Source organism: Halichoeres trimaculatus, unplaced genomic scaffold, assembly GCF_033239565.1.
Source record: "Halichoeres trimaculatus isolate MK-OKI-2021-1 unplaced genomic scaffold, fHalTri1.1 fHalTri1_scaffold_4, whole genome shotgun sequence".
NCBI lineage: Eukaryota > Metazoa > Chordata > Actinopteri > Labriformes > Labridae > Halichoeres > Halichoeres trimaculatus.
This window is the reverse complement of record NW_027437182.1, coordinates 38,029,333-38,048,866: the sequence shown is the minus strand read 5'-3', so window position 1 is coordinate 38,048,866 and position 19,534 is coordinate 38,029,333. Positions and strand designations below refer to the sequence as shown.

Below are 19,534 nucleotides of genomic sequence, written 5' to 3'. Positions count from 1 at the left end.
ATCTATTTAGAAGGGATAGGACCGTGTATGGGGATGGTGTTGCCTTTTATGTTCAGAACCATATCCCTGTCAAAGTTAGGGAGAATATCATGTACAATGAAATTGAGGCATTATGGCTTCAACAAAATTTACCTCATATCAAACCAGTATTAGTGGCTGTTGCCAAAGACCTCCTGGCTCCAACTGGAACTATTTACAAGTCATAGGTGAAATGCTAGATGAAGTGGGGGGTTAAATATGGAGGTGGTTTTTACAGGTGATTTCAATATTGACTGGTGTGCACACAATTGCAGTTCAAAAAATCATGTAGTGACCATTATTGATGCACCCTGTTTAAAACAAATCGTAACACAACCAGCCCGGTTAAGCACTAGCAAATATGGCACTAAAACATCATCTTGTATGGATCATATCTACCTGAGTGACACTGACTGCTTTTCTAAGGCCACATCAGTCCCTGTGGGTTTCAGTGATCACGATGTGGTAACTCTGGGAAAGCCCTACAGTTGAGGGTTCAACTGCACCCTCGACTGGTAAGAGGCGTATATGGAGACTTAACATGTCAGAACATGTTCAGCCACACCTACAAGCAGTGTGGACAAGCAGCAGATCAGACTGGATGAAGCTGTGTGGACTTTCTGTGTTTTCTCCATATTGTGTGCGTTCTTGAGGAAATGTAAGTGCTTTCTCATCTTTAGTTATGGATACTCCTCTCCTTCGGCGCACCACCGACATCGTTCTCCATGCTCCTGCAGAAGCAGTACTCCCCAGGCTTTGCAGCACAGAACGCAAGCTCATGAAAAACACCAAACAAGCTAAGTCCTACTGTGCTAACATCAGGAAGCTGGAGGAAGCAGGCTATGTATCAAAGGTCTCACCAGGAGAAGCAGAACAGTCTTCAGAGTCATGGTTTATACCACATCGCATGGTCCTCCACAACCATAAGGACAGAGTAGTCTTTGACTTTTCTTTCCAATATCAAGGGCACAGACTGAACGAGCTCCTGTTGCCTGGACCACCATTAGGAGCTTCTCTACTTGGTGTCTTGCTGAGGTTCCATCAGCACTCAGTTGCTGTGAGCAGGGACATAAAGGCAATGTTCCATCAGATCCGCCTGCAGCCCACTGACACACCAGTTCTGAGGTTCATTTGGAGAGACATGCAGAGGGAGAAAGAGCCAACTATCTACGAATGGCAGGTGCCGTCGTTTGGCACTACATGCAGCCCCTGTTGTGCTGTGTATGCCCTCCAGCGCCATGTTTTAGACAACAAAAGTAAGAAAGTGTATAGAAAGTGCAAAAACATCCACAAGAAAGTAGATGACGACAGCCCGTCCACCACTCTCCAGCCCAGCCAGTCTCCACCTCCACAGGGTCCAGGACTGAGCCTCCCCAGCAGTCTGTTCAGTCTCTGTCTCCTGGATCCTGTCTGCTCACAGCAGGTGAAGCTCCTCCAATGTGGCGCCAGCGTCTGATGTCAGCTCCGTCAGCCACGTCTGTGAACAGCATGATGCCACTCTGCCCTCCGGCAGCACCTCTGCTGCTAGGCTAGCACGGCTAGCTCGTCCATCCCACCGGAGATAGATCCCACTTTCCCAACAATGATGGATGGAAGGACAGGTCCACGTCCTCACCTTCCAGCTCACACCCGAGAACCAGCACGTCGTCCTCACCTCCTCCTCCTCACCTTGAGGGAAATCATCAAGCCCTACACTAGTTAGCATTGACATGCTACAGGCTGCTAACAGCTAATTTCACATGTAAACAATGCAGCCATGGTTACATGTAGGATCTCCAGACAAACACAGGAGAAAAGTAGTGAAAATATCACTGAAGCCACAAAAGTTTGGTGTCCATGACCAACAATGAACCATACAAAGTGATGATCCACTCCAAATACAAAGATAATGAAAAAAAGAAAAAAATTACAAGAAACGGACAAAGAAGAGAGAGCTGCTGCAACAGGCAGCTACTTGGGCAGCGCCTAGCAAAGATCTTAAAGATCTCAAAGACGCAAAGGTGACCCACACCTCAGAAAAAACAGAGACCATGCTCCAGCATTTGTTTGAAAAGATTTGGGCTGAAGTTGACGATGCAGAACTCCAGAAAATTTCAGCAAAATCGAAAAGCCAATTTTAAGGACCTGGACAAGAAGCTGAAAAGAGGAGCCATAGGAGCGGTTCTTCTACAAATGGAGAAAAAAAAGTTTGAAGACTACATTGTCACCTTTTGCAAGACCAGCATGACACCATAAAGGTCTAGCGCTTGCTGCATGATCTTCAAGTCCATCTGCAGGGCCTTCTCAAGAAGGACAGCTACGTCTAAAAACATGTTGGCTGCCATTGGCAGCCCCCCTCCAAACAGAGGATGTTTACATCTTGAATTCCTCAAACATCTCACTGGCTCAAGGGTTTTCTCCGGGCTTGCTCCGGCTTTGCCCAAAGCATCCTTTCTGATTTCAGTTTAAAGAAAATAAAATGGGTATCAGTGTACCAGTGTAATCGTCATACATGGTGATTATTATGATTTATGTATTGATTTATGTAATATGTATATATTTATGTTGTTTTTGTGTTAACATTCAACTATGGCTTCCTAAACATACCATGATATCATAACTTTAAGAAAAAAAAGCTCAATTTTCAGTTCAATTAAAACATTTTTTGAAAATTAAAACACTAACAATGCACAGACTTGTTGCTGCCACCATCTTTAGGACCATAGCACATGAGCTGGCTATCCCACTTTTTTTTTAGTAGGGTTAGGGTTTGGGTTAAGTGTAGGCCAAGGCCAATATCAAAATTTTGATTGTGATTTTATTGACAATATTAATTTGAGACCAAGTTTACAACCGATATACATAATATATCATTATAATTCAACACACCCTTTCAAATGCAATAAACTTTTATGTCTAATGTACTTTTTCACTGTACTTATTGAAGTTTCAATAACTTTCAAATATCCTAGGAAAAAAGAACAAAAAATCAAAACAGGCTCTCAGTCAAAAAAAATGCACTTTAATATAAAACTGTGTCCATGTAAATTCTCATAATCCAGGTCAGAGTTATTCTGAATGCTCCAAACCAAAGTAACTGGACTGTTCAGAGTTTGTGAAGACGTTTTTCCTGTCATCCGTGAGGCTTCATCATCCTCATCAGCTTCATTGAAAATGTTTGAATATTTAGCTTGTGTATATGTGCTTTGCTTAAATATTATTAAAATGTGCTCATGTGGGGTCATGAATTAACAAGTTTCTTTATAGATGGGTTTAAGCTCCTGAGAGACTACGGATCACCCAGAAATAAAAAGAGTTAAAAGTCTTAATATGAGGAATTTAGCTCAGAGCTGTGACAGAGAAGAAATCGTGTGTGTGTGTGTGTGTTTTTCAGATAAATGATGTGCTTTCAGTTTTAACATAAGTGAGCGTGGGTTGCAGATGTAGATGAAAATCAAGAAGTTCAACTGTGGTTTCAAGAAACACAGACACAGAATAGAGGAACTTAAAGGTTTATCTTTACAAAGGTCATGAGTGCATGCTCTGCAAGTGTCTGTCAAAAAAAACATTTCCTTTGCAGAAGACATATCGATGTTGCTGTGTCCTGTAAGAAGAATAACAGCGTGGACGAGCAGAGAGGCGGATATGTGACGCATACCAGAAGACGTCTCAGACTAGGAAATGATATGTCTAAACTAGGCGGGGCCATCATATTTTATATTGGTTCAAGGGAAAGATTAGTTTGTTCTTTGTACCTAGGGACCTGAAGGAGAGGTATTGAGAACCACAGATCTGTTGCACATTGTTCGACTTGTAATCAATAAATCTCAGTATCACTTTGGAAACTGAGTCGTCTTTGTCCACTCACATCATCATAACACCAGGAAACAAGGTGAAAAAAAATTTTCTAACACAAACTATGATGTGGACACGCACAAGGAGGTGAGGGAGGTGTGTGTGTTTTGAAATAAACTTCAGTAAGGAAACTTCTGAAAAACCACCTGATGAGAGCATCAAACCTTTTTATGAATTTGAGAGTGTTTTTTGAAATGTTGGTTTTTCCATTTCAATTTTTTAACATGATATTTAGGTTTCGCACAATTCTAGATGTAATGGAAACACAGCCTCTGCTCCCCTGGACCCAGGGGATCTGATACAGACCTGCTCAGAGTCTGAGCTCAGTGAGAGGCAGGAGGGAGGGGGAGGGGGAGGGTGGAGGGAGTAGGGAGGGCAGAGGAGGTGGAATAAGTCAAGCTGACACACTTTCCCAGTATTCTCAATCCAGTGAATAATGCAAAGTGCGCTGTTTCTTCTGCATGTCATCTTCATTCATTTTTAACTGGCTCACTTACACAGCTCCTGCAGCTCTGTGTGTGTGTGTGTGTGTGTGTGTGTGTGTGTGTGTGTGTGTGTGTGTGTGTGTGTGTGTGTGTGTGTGTGTGTGTGTGTGTGTGTGTGTGTGTGTGTGTGTGTAATCAGATAACCTTTTGTTAAGGTCACATAAACAGGCAGGTTAATGGCTCACTGTTAATTGTTTCTTTGATGACTGAGTTAATTAAAGCTTCAGATCCTCTTCACACCAGAAGAGGCTCTCAGTGTCTCTGGCAGGGGTTCAGGAGGAGAGTGGACTGACTTAATGGAGTCATGGAAAAGTTTTCTGAGTGTTAGATGAAGAAATGAAAAAGATTGGGATGTGTGTTCATGACGGCTGGAGAAAGGAACCAGCTGACCGGGGACCAGCTAACGTAACAGACATGGATCCTCTCCACCTGTTTTTATTTTAAAGATGCCATGGTTTGAAGGCCTCTCTGGTTCCTGGCCTCTTTCCCTGAGTTAAGGTCACAGCGGTTCAAAAGGTATGCCTGGTACACATCTGAGCAGACTGGAGATCAGCCGTGATGTGGAGCATGTTGGATTCTGATGCTGCACCACAATGGGAAGAAGACTCAGATCTGAACCATCCTCAGAATCTTCCCAGTGTTCAGTCTGTGCCAGTTGGTCAGCCCTCTGCAGGGCTCCAGCTCAGAGAAGGAGAAATGATCATCCAGAGCACAATCATTTAGTGTCCCTGCAGCGCCGTGCAGAAGAAAGCAAGGACACAGCCGGAGCCCAGCTCCTCTGTTTGCTTCTTCAGGCTTTACAGCACAGCTAACTGCATTACACTGCTCCATACGCTCTGACACACTGCTGCTGGAAACCTGCAACCTCCACCTTCACCTCACCTCTCAGCATGTGTGTGTGTGTGTCTGTGTAAGAGAAAGAGAGAGGAAGACAGAAGTGAGGGCTGCCTGCGGCTTGTTGCTCATCTCAGTGGGTATAAATAGAAAAATAAAAAAGCAGGAATGTAAGAGCATCACAGTGTGTCTGTGGGGTGTCTGTGGGGCGACTGTTGGGCGTCTGTGGGGCAGAGAGGCAGCTCCAAGCTACACACACACACTCTGCCACTCCCACACATACAGATCAGACCTGCAAGCAGGTGGATGAGCTGACGCACGCAGAAATGTTTGAGTGTGACAAACAGCAGCTGTAGCAAAGCATCACTCAGAGAGCAGAGAGAGCCTGCTGTTTCCTGTGTGTGTGTGTGTGTGTGTGTGTGTGTGTGTGTGTGTGTGTGTGTGTGTGTGTGTGTGTGTGTGTGTGTGTGTGTGTGTCTCGCTCAGATTGTTTGATTGATTGTGACTGCTCTCTATAGTGTGTCTGTCTGCCCTGTTTGCTGTGAGCACTGCCTTGCTCAGCCAATCTCTGTTGACACTCTCAGACTCCGCCCACAGAGGGCTGACCTTTATGACACTGTCACACTTTGAGTCATCAGTGAGAGGTGGCGGTTCATGCAAAGGTGATTTGTTTCAATAAAATGTGACTGAATCCACATCAGAGAGTAGAGCACACGAAGCTCCAGCAGGACGCCGTGAGGCCTCCAGACCGTCTTCATCCAAAGGTTAGCTCTGAAGTTTGTCAGAGATGATAGATAATTAAATAACTTCTCCTTTTTTTTCCCCTTTTTCACATTCTTGTTTTTTTCTTCGATAAAAGAAACACTGTTCTGCCTATTTTCATATCAGAAAAATAGTGATGGGCTCAGTGGTGTGGAAGAGGCACTGGGTTGTCTTAAGTTGAATGCATCACTCCTGGAGCTGGAGCTCACTTCACTGTAAGACCTCACTGTTATACGCTGGCTTTGGAAGTTCAAACCAAAACTACAAAGCTTGAAACACTTTTACAGACTTGTCATACCATTTTGTCTGATTCCAGAGCCATCCACATGAAAAGCAAAACCGCCGTTTTGGCTAAAGTGGGTTCCACAGAACTGACAAAACATTATGCACTCACCATAAATTTTTTATAAACCCTCAAGAATCATCACTTCCAGGACACGTCCAGCATTTAGTACATTCTCTTTCTGTCAAAACTCTCAGCAAATTTGTTTTGTCCTTTGTAATAGTGTTTTTCTGATTAAATTCAGCTTTTTAAATTGTAAAAAAATGTTTTGTAAAATTTTAATTTGTTTAAGGTTTTTTTTTTTTTTTTCTGAAGTGTTTTAAACTCTGTCAGTCCCACAAAGTTTGCCAGTGAATTATAGGCCAGAGAAGCGGCTTCAGCTGTGAGGAGAGGGGATGTGCTGGATGGGCTGGAACACCAAGACTCCACAGACAAGACACACACACTTCTTTGAACTCCTGGTGTGAAAAAGCTTGGGTTATTTTTGTTAAGACTCAGTTTTTAATGAACCATTTAAACTTTGACAACAACGCTTGGCCTGTCCCCATCCCTCAGCACCACCACCTGGCCTGTCACTGGATTCTGGAGCCCAGGTGAGCTAATTCCTCCTGGATTCCTTGAAACCGGTCCTTAGTTTTGTCTGACCTTGTTTCCACGCTGTACATGTTAGCGTTAGTTTCCTCGACTTCCCCTCAGACTGTATCTAACTCGTAACCCATTCCAGGGACATCCAGCAGCACACATACAGACATGTACAGAGGCTAGACATCTCAGAGTGAACTCAGCTACATTTCTCATAGGATGAGGAGCACTTACCTGGACGTGACCACACCTGGTTTCCATATCACTGCTGCTCCTCAAAGCCAGTAAAGCACCTGCAGGAGGGAGGAGGGGGGCATTAAGAAAAAGCACTTGTCAGGTAGCCCATTAGAGATCCATTAGAATACCAATCTCTGCTCCCCTCCTCGCAGCAGGCGTGTGTGTGTGCGTGTGTGTGTGTGTGTGTTTGTGTGTATGAGTGTGTGTGTAATTCAGGCAGTAATGATCTCATCTTCCTGATGGTGGCTTGAGGCAAAGAAAGGGAATTGCGCACGCGCACACACACACACACACACACACACACACACACACACACACACACACACACACACACACACACACACACACACACACACAGGAAGTGTTAGGAGCCTTATGTGACTGTCTGAGTAACAGAATCATAGTGGCCACAGGTCTTTTCTCTATTTGGACGCGACGTCCTGTTTTACATCAGGAATGAAACAAGAGGATGAGACGGAGGAAGGACAACAGGGGATAAAGAGGACAGAGACTAATTGGAGGCATGGTGGGAATGTGCAGCCATCCCCCTCTCTGCAGGATGAAGCAGTGTGTGTGTGTGTATGTGTGTGTGTGTGTGTGTGTGTTTGTGTGTGTGTGTGTGTGTGTGTGTGTGTGTGTGTGTGTGTGTGTGTGTGTGTGTGTGTTTTTGTGTGTGTGTGTGTGTGTGTGTGTGTGTGTGTGTGTGTGTGTGTGTGTGTACAGTATGCACGCTGCAGCTGCAGCCTGGATGTATGGCTCCCAACGAGCTCATTAGCAGCTGTGGGACTGTGAATGACAGATAAGGGGGCATGTGGTGTGGGAGGATGGGGGAGGGTGGAATTGGGTCATAGGGTGGGGATGACTGGTTTGGCCCCTCATTAACCTCTCCATCAGTCTGCTCCACATATTAGCTTCATAGCATAAGTACATGACATGGTCTGCGGGAGCAGGCTGTCCCCCTCATGCTGGGTGGAAAGTTTCTGATCCACCATGTCTCAGAGCAGGAGTGGCATTCATGGTGTTTTTTAAGAAGAAATAACTTCTTAGTTTCCTCTCCACCTCATGAAGTCTGTGGGACAGACAGACCTGGGTGAGGCAGGGTTGACTTCACATTGTGACCATCACAGGGTAACTCTTACAGAGAGTGACACTCACAGAGTGACCCTCACAGTGTGCTTCACAGAGTGACTTTCACAGAGTGACTTTCACATAGTGACCCTCACTTAGTGACCCTCACTGAGTGACTCTTACACAGTGACTTCTTAAAGAGTAACTGTCACAGCGTGACGCACAGAGTGACCCTTAAGTGCCCTTCACACCGTCGCGCGGTAACCGCCCCGAAAACCGCCCCAAAGACCGCCCCAAAAACCGCCCCAAAAACCGCCCCAAAAACCGCTTCTCTACCAGCAGAGGCCCCTGAAATGCAGAGCATTTTTCAAAGCGGCTCCTGCCGCCGCGGCATGAGCATGGGGTAACAGGTGGCAGTGACGTGGAGGTGATTCGGCGAACGTTACAGCAGAGCCTGCCCAAAAGTCATTCACAACACTCCCTCCTCAAAAACACGTACCCCCTAGTAGTTCCTTATAGTGTCTGTTTACTCTATAATGTGCATGTGAAAGATTTTATTAGAATTGTAGAGCTCTGGATATTCAGATACCAGCAGTATTAGCTCCTCCATTGCTCGTTTTGCCCCGCGAAGCCTGCTATTTCTGGGTTTTCATTTTCCTTCGATGTGATTGACTGATCCCAGGCGGCTGCCGCCAGAAAGTTTAACACGCTGGACTCTGGGCAGAAGGGGAAAATCTGTGCGCGTGCACGTGGGTGGCAACCGCTTCTAGGTCCTACCGCCGCAGCCAAAACCGCTTGCGGCCTGCCGCCCGTCCCTCATTCAAATGACTGGAGGCGGTGCGTTGCCCCCCGGCGGTCGGTGTGAAGCCCCCTTTACATGGTGACTCTTACAGAGCTGCTGTAACGGAGTAACTATTACAGAGACTTTCACAGAGTTACTCACAAAAAGACCTTCACAGAGTGACTTTCACACAGTGACTCTCACAGAAATAATCTAACAGAAATACCCCAAAGTGTAACCCTAACAGTGTGCTTCACAGAGTGACTTTCATGGAGTGGCCCTCATAGAGTGAGTCTCCCACATTGACTCTTACAGAGTGACTCTTTCAAGAGCTTTCACGGAGTTACTTTTACAGAGTGACTCTTACAGAGTGACTCTTACAGAGTGACCCTAACAGTCTGACTCACAGAGCTGCTGTCACATAGTTACTCTCACAGAGTGACCCTCACAGAGTAACTCTCACAGAGTTACCCTCCCAAAGTGACTCTTTCAAGGTGACCCTCACAGTATGACTCTCACACAGTGACCCTCACAGTGTGAGTCTAACAGAGTGACCTTCAGAGTGACTCTTCCACAGTGACTTTCAAAGTCACACAAACAGAGTGACCCTTACAGAGTGACTCACAAAGGGAGTCTTACAGAGTGACTTTCAAAGAGTGACTCTCACAGAGTGAGTTATCACACAGTGATTTTTGAGTTATGCAAACAGAGTGACCCTCATGGAGTGACTCACAGAGGGACTCTCGCAGAGTGGCCCTCACAGAGTTACTCTCACATAGTGACTCTCACAGAGTTACTCTCACAGAGTGGGTCTTACAGAGTGGGTCTTACAGAGTGAGTCTTACAGAGTGGGTCTTACAGAGTGACTTTCTCAGAGTGTCCTTGAGGGAGTGACTCTCACACAGAACTTTCACAGAATAACTCAAACATAGTGACCCTCACAGAGTAATTCTCACAGAGTGACTCTCAGCTCCATATGGCCTGCAGTCAGTCGTGATGCACTGCCTTTCTGTATGTGGTCTCCCTTTACAGTGAGACAGGGAGAAGGCAGCTGTGTACAAGTGCTTATGACAGGTATGTGTGTACAGGTGGTGCGTGTGTGTGTGTGTGTGTGTGTGTGTGTGTGTGTGTGTGTGTGTGTGTGTGTGTGTGTGTGTGTGTATGTGTGTGTGTGTGTCACATGTATCTGTGTCACATGTGTGTTTGTCACATATGTGTGAGTGTGTGTGTCTGTTTGTGTCTGGCTCAAATTCTGTGTCTGTTTGCATGAAAACAGAGCTTGACCCTGTGCCTACTCCACTACTGCTCACTACCCCCCCCCCCCCCCCCCCCCCCCCCTATTTCATTAAGCTGGACTCCAACGTCCTCTCTGTAAAGGCAGAGTGATGTCTGGCCCATAGAAAAGACGACAAATAGACAAATAGACAGACAGACACACACACACACACACACACACACCCACCCACCCACACACACACACACACACACACACACACACACACACACACACACACACACACACACACACACACACACACACACACTTCTCCTTCTTAATAGCTCTTTCAATATAATTTTGTTTTCAATTTCAATTAGTGTCACATTAGTCTTAGTGCTAAGCACAAACAGTATTAATTAAACAATTACCCTCTGTGGCTCACAGTGCCTCTCGCTGCTGCCTACCCCCCACCACACACACACACACACACACACACACACACACACACACACACACACACACACACACACACACACACACACACTGAAGGTGGGCTCAAAGAGGCTCAAAGAGTGTGTGTATGGGGGGGGGTTGCATGTGTTTGTGTTAAAGAAAGACATAAAAACCATCCATCCATCCATTATAGTCCTCGTAAAATCCATCTCTCTTTTTATCTGTCTGTTCATCAACCTAACATTTTAACTTTCCATCATCCACCGAGGGGCGTCGGTGGCGCAGTTGGAGAATGCGCTTGGTCGGTGATCGGAAGGTTGCAGGTTCAAGCTCAGCTCTGGGCGACACATGCTGCTACACACCACTGCTGCGTCAGTGGTGTGTGAATGGGTATGAAAAGGCGTGACTGTGTTAGATGTACTGATGGAAAGCTGTCATAGCAAAGATTGGATCCATCAGTGTGTGAATGTGGGAGCGAATGGGTGTGGATGGGTAAGTGTGACCTGTGGTGTACAGCAGCTTTGAGTAGTCCATGACTAGAAAACCTAGAAAAGCGCTATATAAGCTCAAGTCCATTTACCATTTACCATTACCACCATACATCTATCATCTGTGATTCCTCTACCAGGCTGTCATCCATCCATCTGCTCATTGATAGCCCATCCGTCATCCTTCTAGGGGTGAGTATTGGCAAGAATGTTACGATATGCATCACGATACTCGGGTCATGATATGATAGTATCACAATATCGCAGCATCGTGATATACAGTATTGTGATAGTTTTTATGCAGTTAACAAAGAAAAATAGAGATAAGGTTGATGTTAATCACTCAATATGACTCAAAATGAAAACGCTATATCAAGTCTAAACTATTTGTTAGAAAACAACTTTTCTATTTGTTGTTGTTTGAAATATGGTGTGACACATTTGGGTTTAAAATATAAAGTGCATCAAGTCTGTCTCTAAAACTACTGGGACATTAAACCAATGCTGCACAGAAATTATTGGATGACAGATGTGGTCGTCCATCCATCCATCCATCCATCCATCCATCCATCCATCCATCCATCCATCCATCCATCCATCCATCCATCCATCCATCCATCCATCCATCCATCCATCCATCCATCCATCCAACCATCCATCCAACCATCCATCCAACCATCCATCCATCCATTCATCCATTCATCTATCCATCCATCCATCCATTCATCCATCCATCCATAATTAATGCAGTAGTGGTGGTCTAGCTTCATCCATGATTCTCTGGAACAAAATAAACTCATTATGAATTGAAAGGACCTCCAGGAACTTCAGACTAAGAGAGGGACACGGCCAGAGGAACCAGTCTGCTCTAATTCAAATTTCACACCGTTTACTGTAGGAACAACCCCATCACCCCCACTACTACCACCAGCACCACCATGCTTGATGGAGCCCCTGCATGCTCCTTATAACCTATGATGAGTCCTCCACACTTGATCACCCTCTCATCAGACCCCTGCTGGTCTGCAAGTGCATGTACCTGCACACACAAACACACACACACACACACACACACACACACACACACACGCACGCACGCACGCACGCACGCACGCACGCACGCACGCACGCACGCACGCACGCACACACACGCACGCACGCACGCACGCACGCACGCACACACACACACACACACACACACACACACACACACACACACACACACACACACACTGTACACCCCTCTGTGCTCGACATGGATGGTTGTGAGTCATTGTATGATGACAACCATCAGCAGGACAATTGATGGGCCTGTTCCCCCTCCTGCCAACAGAACAACACAAGAAGATGAAAAACAGAATCATCCTATATGGCTGGATAATAGCAGTATAATTCGCTTAGCATGCTACTCCTCTGTTGGACCAGGACCCAGCAGCAGAGCCAGTGGTACCGCCAAGACAAGGTGGAGGAGGGAGAGGGGGAGAAGGGAGAGGAATATGAGGAAGGACAAGAAAACCCAGTCCATGCAAAGATAAGGCTGCTGAAAATAGTAAAGGGATGAATCCAGAGCAGCTCTGAAACACATATCTGCTTCTGTTTCCCCTCAGAGGCACACAGAGAGAGGGAGAGATCGGGATACAGGGAGAAGCAGAGCCATGCATGCATAGAGAGAGTGATGGAGGCAGGACAGATATGGAGGCAGGAAGGAGAGGTGGAGGGGTTGTAGACTCAGGAACATGCCTGCAGCATACTGATGCAGCTGAACCACATGCAGTAAGCAGGTCTCAGTGAGCAGCAGGCCTGTGCTGCGCATGTTCCTGCCTGTGTGCATGCTCGTTGGTGTTAGTTCATCATGATGCTGTGTGAAAAAAATGTCACAAAAAAGGACAAGTGTGTGTGTGTGTGTGTGTGTGTGTGTGTGTGTGTGAGTGTTTGTGCATGGTGTACAGCATTGGCTTGTTCATTATGCCAGGTGTGTCTCCTCCTGCAAAGCCCTGTTATCACAGCAAAGAGCCCTCGTCCCCTGAACTAACTCTGTTAGAATAGCTGAATCCCCGACAGCTTATTCTGCTCCTTTGAATGGAAACAAATCACCTCAGCTTCATCTGCCACCACGACAACAGTACCCATGATCCACCTCAGCTTCATTTGCCACTGTTTTTTTTTTATTGCGCCTTTCAACTCACTCATTGAGACATTTTACAGTAATTGAAAAAAAAAAAAAGACCATCACACTTGAGATAAACAATACCAACCGGCAATAGGAGTGACATGAAGTTAAAATGAATCAGTGGGAATGGGAAATGCCATTTGAAACAGAGGGGCTTTGAGTTTAGATTTAAATAGAGTAAGAGAGTGAGGTGGGTTCCAGGTTAGTTCCAGAGTTGGGGGCAGAGCGACTGAGGCCGTTTCATCTGGAAATGCTAAATTGCAGTGAAAATGCTGTGAAAAAAAAAATCTGTGTGTGCACGTAAATACCAAGAGACTGAAAACGCTGTAGTAAGCATGCCAGGCCTGTAGTCGGCACCATAACTGTCTTGTCCGGAAGCTGCTTCTGGGAGATCTCCACTTAAGTAGAGTTGGGCCGATCATCTGGTTTATTGGCGAATACTAAGTGCAAAAATGGAGCAACAGATGCACATTTTGTTGAAAGACAGTCAGCAGATTGAGCAGCACAAGCACAACATGGTAGTGCACAACAGTTGTAACAACGGTACTGTTGTCCTGTTGTATGTGCTCGCCTGAAGAGGAGCGTGACATCAGCGTTTCCAATGAAAATGCCAGCTTACTGTTTACACGGCAACGGTATCGGCAGCGTTTCAGAAAAATCACACTCTGGAGGCTGTTTTCAGAAGTTTGCGTTTTAGGTTGGCTTAAACGCCGTTTCCATGTAAAAGTGAGGCTGAAACTCAAAAAAACGTTCGCATCTCACCCTGAAACGGCCCCTGAAAGCTCTGCTCCCCATGGTGTTGAAATGGGCGGAGGGCACAGAGGGGTTGAGAGAGGACTAAGACCTGAGGGAGGGAGAAGGGGTGGCAATGCAGATAAGATCAGACGGGTACATCGGGGCGAGGTTGTGGATGGTCCTAAATGTTGTAAATATTTATAATTTATGTATGCATGCGTTTATATAGAATATTATATAAATTTGCTTTACTAATGCTGTTGTACAAATGTGCTTATTGTGGTGGTGGTATGCGTTGCAAGACACTTGAAGGGGGGGGGGCTGTGGCCTCTGGGGTTTTATGGAGTGACCAAAAGTGAAGCCCAATTGAAAGGAGTAACTGTGTGTAAGACCAATAACTCTAGTTATTAATTACTTTTTTAGAGTCGAGGTATATGGTTCAGTCAAAGTGAGGCAGATAAATGATTGAAGGGGGAAGAGAGAGATGTGCATCTAATAGTTCCTCCTACAGGTAAGGGAGAACTGTCTCACTCAGGAATGCGAGTCTCAGATCAGAAGACCAAGGACGGCCTGTAGCCAATGAGAGGAGACAACACCAAAGAGAAGACGAATCAACCTACATTGCTTAGAGAAACTCTGTTAGTGACTATATATTGGTGCTGAGACAAAGAGACAGGGTCAGTCTCATGAGCTGTCTCTGCAACATGTAGACGGGGAATGAAGCTGCACCGGAGATCTCTGTAAATGCATATTCTTGATGTATTGTTCATAAATTTGTTTTAACTGAGAACTAGGACGCCTCCTGATCCTTCTCCATCAACGAACCGAAGGCTAAGAGGTGAGAGGAGTATGGATTTAGATTACTACATTTCAAGGTATTTTGGTGAGACAGAAAGCACCTTATTTCCAACAATGTATACAGATGGATACATACATAGATACATTTTGATTAATCACATTCAAATATCTTTTTTTTTCTTCTTTTTGCATGAATGAACAGGCTGAGGAAAGTAGGGAACATAAGCATAATGTGCTAATTAAACACCTTGACCTGTGTCCTTGGTGAAAATAATAGAATGCAGTTTGTTTGAATCCTCTGGGCTATTGTGTCAATCAACTCGTCCAAAGTAGACTTACATAGTCCCAGATGTTCTGTGATAGTGATTTGTCGTAGGCTGGGCAACTTGTTTGGCCAAACTGTTCGCAAAATCTCCAGCTAATGTATGCTCCATGTCAATGTGGAAGGGCTTTGGGGAAAAGATACTCCTTCCTACAGTGTGTGCATTATGCAGTGGCTTTTTTTGCACCCAAATTTCCATGGAGAGGGCCAGTCATGCTGTTTAGTGTTCTCCACGTGGAGGTGGTTGGTTCTGCTGCTTGTCATTAGCAGATCAACTGCTGATAAGCTGTAGGTCAAGGCAGCACATGTGACAGTAACTCTAATTGAAAAAACTGCCCAAAATGTGTTACCAGAGAGGTTTCAGGGATTTTGAGTCATCCTGAGCTTCAGATGGGTTCATTATTTTGACAGATCAGTCTGTGTCAATGTGTTAAATTTGACAGCGCTGTTTTAAAGTATGGTTTTCATTGAGGGACAGCAGTTAAAAGCAAACACTTTGGCAGAATGCTTCATACATAAAGGCCGTGCTGACTGAGGTCTCCTGAGGGAAATGTTGACATGTGCCTCATGTAGCCACACTTTAAAAAACACAGACTACCCCTTTATTACCAATGAATCTTGTTTTCTTTAGTCAACTAAAGTACCCTGCTGTCCCTGACAGTCAGGCTCCTGACAGTCACACATCTCCCTAAGCCTCTGTCCTCAGGCTGTACAGATCATTTCTGTTTGTGCTTCTTTAACTAAAGATGATTCTGGGATGTCTATCATTTGTTGTCTGTTTTAGAAACATGACGGGTTGTATTTTGCTTGTTTATTCTTTTGGACAAAGGTAAGAAGGGTTGAAAAGACTCAAAGAAGAGGAAGTGAAGGACAACGATAAAAATAAAGTGCTGTTTGAAAGCAGGGATGGAGGTGTGAGAGTTAATCATTTTGTTCAGCTGTGGTTCTTTACGGCAGCAGCATCAGTCTGAGTTATATTTGAATCCTCCCTCAGATATTCCCCTAACCTCTCCCTGGTGTACAGAAGTATAGCCAGAGGGCTTTCTGTATAATCTCCTTTCTCTGGCGCTCTATTCGGCCCCGTCCAGGAGACAACAGGAGGCCTTGTCTGCCTTTGTGTCTCACTCAATCGCTCATCTTCAGCAGCCGCTCAGAAACACATCCAGAAATGGATTTCATTCATTAGCAGAGATGAGAGGGGAGGAAAGTGTCTGTTTCTGCCTCTCTTAAAGTGTGCCACATCCAGGGCAAAACAAGACGCAGATCAGCTATGTTCCCCTCCATCTTTAATGAAAGAGGAGCAGAGGAGCTGACGCTTTCTGTCTCCCATTGCTCCAACACAACCTGATTACTGTCTGATGATGATGGCACTGCTTCCTGACATTTAATTGGAATAATTGTGTGTAATCACTTTAAAAGACAGGCAGGAGACACACCAACCATGAGGAGTCGTTAAGGAACGCTACAGCATTAATTCAATCTCGCCAGATGCATCCAGTTTCATCAAACAAGTGTAAAAGCAGCAGGAGGTGTCTGGAAGCTGGGTGAAGGCCTGGTGGAGGCTTGTTACAGGCTTGATGGAGCCTTGATGGAGCTAGATAAAGGCTCGTAGGAGACTAGATTGAGGCTGGATGGAGGCTGGATGGAGGCTCTTTGTAGGCTAAATGGAGGCTAAATGGAGGCCTGTTGCAGGCTTGATGGAGGCTCGTTGCAGGTTGGATGGAGGCTTTTTGCAGCCTGGGTAGAGGCTGGTTGCAGGTTGGGTGGAGGCTCTTTGCTGGCTGGAGAGAGGCTGGATGGAGGCTCGTTGCAGGTTGCATGGAGGCTTTTTGCAGCCTGGATAGAGGCTGGTTGCAGGTTGGGTGGAGGCTCTTTGCAGGCTGGATAGAGGCTCAAAGCAGGCTGAATGAAGGGTCGTTGAAGGCTGGATGGAGGCTTGTTGCAGGCCTGACAGAGGCTGGATAGAGGCTCATTACAGGTTGGATGGATGCTCTTTGTAGGCTGGATAGAGGCTGGATGGAGGCTTGTTACAGGCTGAATGGAGGCTAAATGGAGGCTTGTTGCAGGCTGGATGGAGGCTTTTTGCAGGCTGGATGGAGGCTTTTTGCAGGCTGGATGGAGGCTTTTTGCAGGCTGGATGGAGGCTGGTTGCAGGCCTAATGTTGGCCTGTTGCAGGAATTTGCAGTCTGTTTGCGGGCTCAGTGGAGACTGGGTGGAGGCTGGCATAGAGGCATGTTGCAGGCTTTGTTGTGAGCTGGATGGAGCCTAACATGGAGGCCTATTGCAGGCTTGGTGAAGGCTGGAAGGAGGCTGATGTAAGGCTTGTTGCAGTTTGTTTTAAGGCTTGGTGGAGACTAAGTGCGGGCATAAAGAAGGCTGGTTCAGGCCCTGTTGGAGGCTTTAATGGCTGCTGGTTGAAGCTAAGGTAGATGCTTGTTGCGGGCTAGAAAAAGAATACAGTGGAGGCTGGATGGAGCCTGTTGCAGCTGGATAGAGGCTGTGATAGAGGCTGGTAAGAGCCTGGGTGGAGGCAAGGACAAAGGGCTGTTGCAGGCTGAATGTAGGCTGAATGGAGGCTAAAATGGAGGCTGGATGGAGGCTAGGTGGAGGCTGGATAGGGGCTTGTTGGAGCATGGGTGGAGGCTCGTTGCAGGCTGGATGGAGGCTGCAATCGAGAAGTGGTGGAGGCTGGTAAGAGCCTAGAAGGAGGCTGGGATAGAGGCTTGTTGCAGGCTGGATGGAGGCTTGTTAAAGGCTGGATGGAGGCTGGATTGGGGCTAGTTGGAGCCTGGGAGGAGGCTTGTTGCAGCCTGGATGGAGGCTTTATGTAGGCTGTTTGCAGCCCTGATAAAGGCTTTATGGAGGCTTGTTGCAGCCTGGATGGAGGCTTTATGGAGGCTTGTTGCAGCCTGGATGGAGGCTTTATGGAGGCTTGTTGGAGCCTGGGAGGAGGCGTGTTGCAGGCTGGATGGAGGCTTGCTAAAAGCTGGATGGAGGATGGATTGGGGCTAGTTGGAGCCTGGGAGGAGGCTGGAATGGCAGCTGGTTGGAGCCTGGGAGGAGGCACAGTTCAATATGAGATGAACAGAGAACTAATGGTCTTAGATGCTGTGACATAGAGCAGGGTTTAGCTGGATTTGCTGCGGCCATTCTCTCCTCTCACACACTTTTATTCCATATAATCTGGGAGACGTCTTTAGAGTGCAGCTCTGCATCTAGCCTGATCTTTATAACAGCGTCTCACACAAACAACCTGAGCCAGGATCAGTGCTTTGGCCTGAACACACCTCTCTGCAGCTCTGTGTCTCTGCAGCTCTACAGCCACAGATCACTGGAGTGACACACCTGTGGGTCTGTTTCAGGCAGTGACCTACAGGGCTGTACATCAAGCTAAAGCCACACAGCACAAACCTTCAGTTCCCTGAGTGTCAACCAGAGCCCGTCTCCAGCACTGCATCAGTCCCCACAGAGCTCTATGTTTAACAAAGTGTACAGTGTGTACACACATCATGCAGTCTCTGGGTTTGTTTGAATGGCTGTGTATCATTGCAGTCTGGTATCAGCCCTGAATACACCCTCTCAGCCCTGTTTCCAGTATCCTGGTTCTGTGGGAGCCCCTGTGTGGGTTTGTAAAGGCCTATCTCACACTGGGAGCCTAAGCCGGGGAGAATATGTCCACAGCCATTTCCTTACTCTTTAATCTGAGCAGCTGACTGGAGGGAGCAGCGCTGCACATTCCATTAATGTAAAGTGGGGCTTGAAGGCCCGTAATTTATTGGCTCTGCAGGCTCGCCTCCCCTCATCTCGCTCATACTGGCTCCCGGCCTCCAAATACTCCCCCTGATACCGGCCGACATGCAGCACCCCGCACTCAGCGTTTTACGCTATTTCGTTTTCTTTCTCCCTCTGCCTCTCTCTCCCTCCATTTACCACTCCGCGCTCCCTCTCTCTGTCTACGCTCACCTTCGCCTGGATCTCTCTCAATAACTCTGTCATGCATACACACAGAGATCCCCTCCACTTAACTGCTCTGAATTATCATAGCATTTCATTTGCTCCCACAGCTGCTGCTATGAAAGCAAAATGGTGTGAGGTGCCAGCTCCCTGAGTGTGTGCATCGCTGATTTAACAGACAGTTTAATTACTGCTGCGACCACACAGAGGCAGAGAGATATCTACAGGAGGGAGACACAGGACCCCCCTGATGCACAGACACAAAGCTGTTTACTCACATGATCCTCCTCTGGAGCTGTCTGCCCACCTACCTCTGATGATGTGCGCTGACTGAGCGACATGTTAAGTTGTTAGGATGCAGAGCAGACAAGTAGAGCTGCACCACAGTCACATCCTGTCCCAAAAGATCACAACTCAAAGCTTTTCACAGGAGAATACGAGAGGATGAGGGTTCAGTACGAGCAGCAGAATCACAGGGAGTCTTTACTTCTCATCTCTGCATTCTTGGGA

The 19,534-nt window shown here is 46.4% G+C and overlaps 1 protein-coding gene across 2 annotated transcripts in view; it reads right to left on the bottom strand.

The window, feature by feature from the left end:
• dab1a (DAB adaptor protein 1a) overlaps positions 1–19,534 on the bottom strand; it is a 381,277-nt gene that overhangs the window by 161,215 nt on the left and 200,528 nt on the right. For both annotated transcript variants that reach the window (XM_074668250.1, XM_074668251.1), the window contains one exon: positions 7,033–7,091. The gene's annotated coding sequence lies outside the window, so the exon portion shown is untranslated. The remainder of the gene's footprint in view (positions 1–7,032; positions 7,092–19,534) is intronic.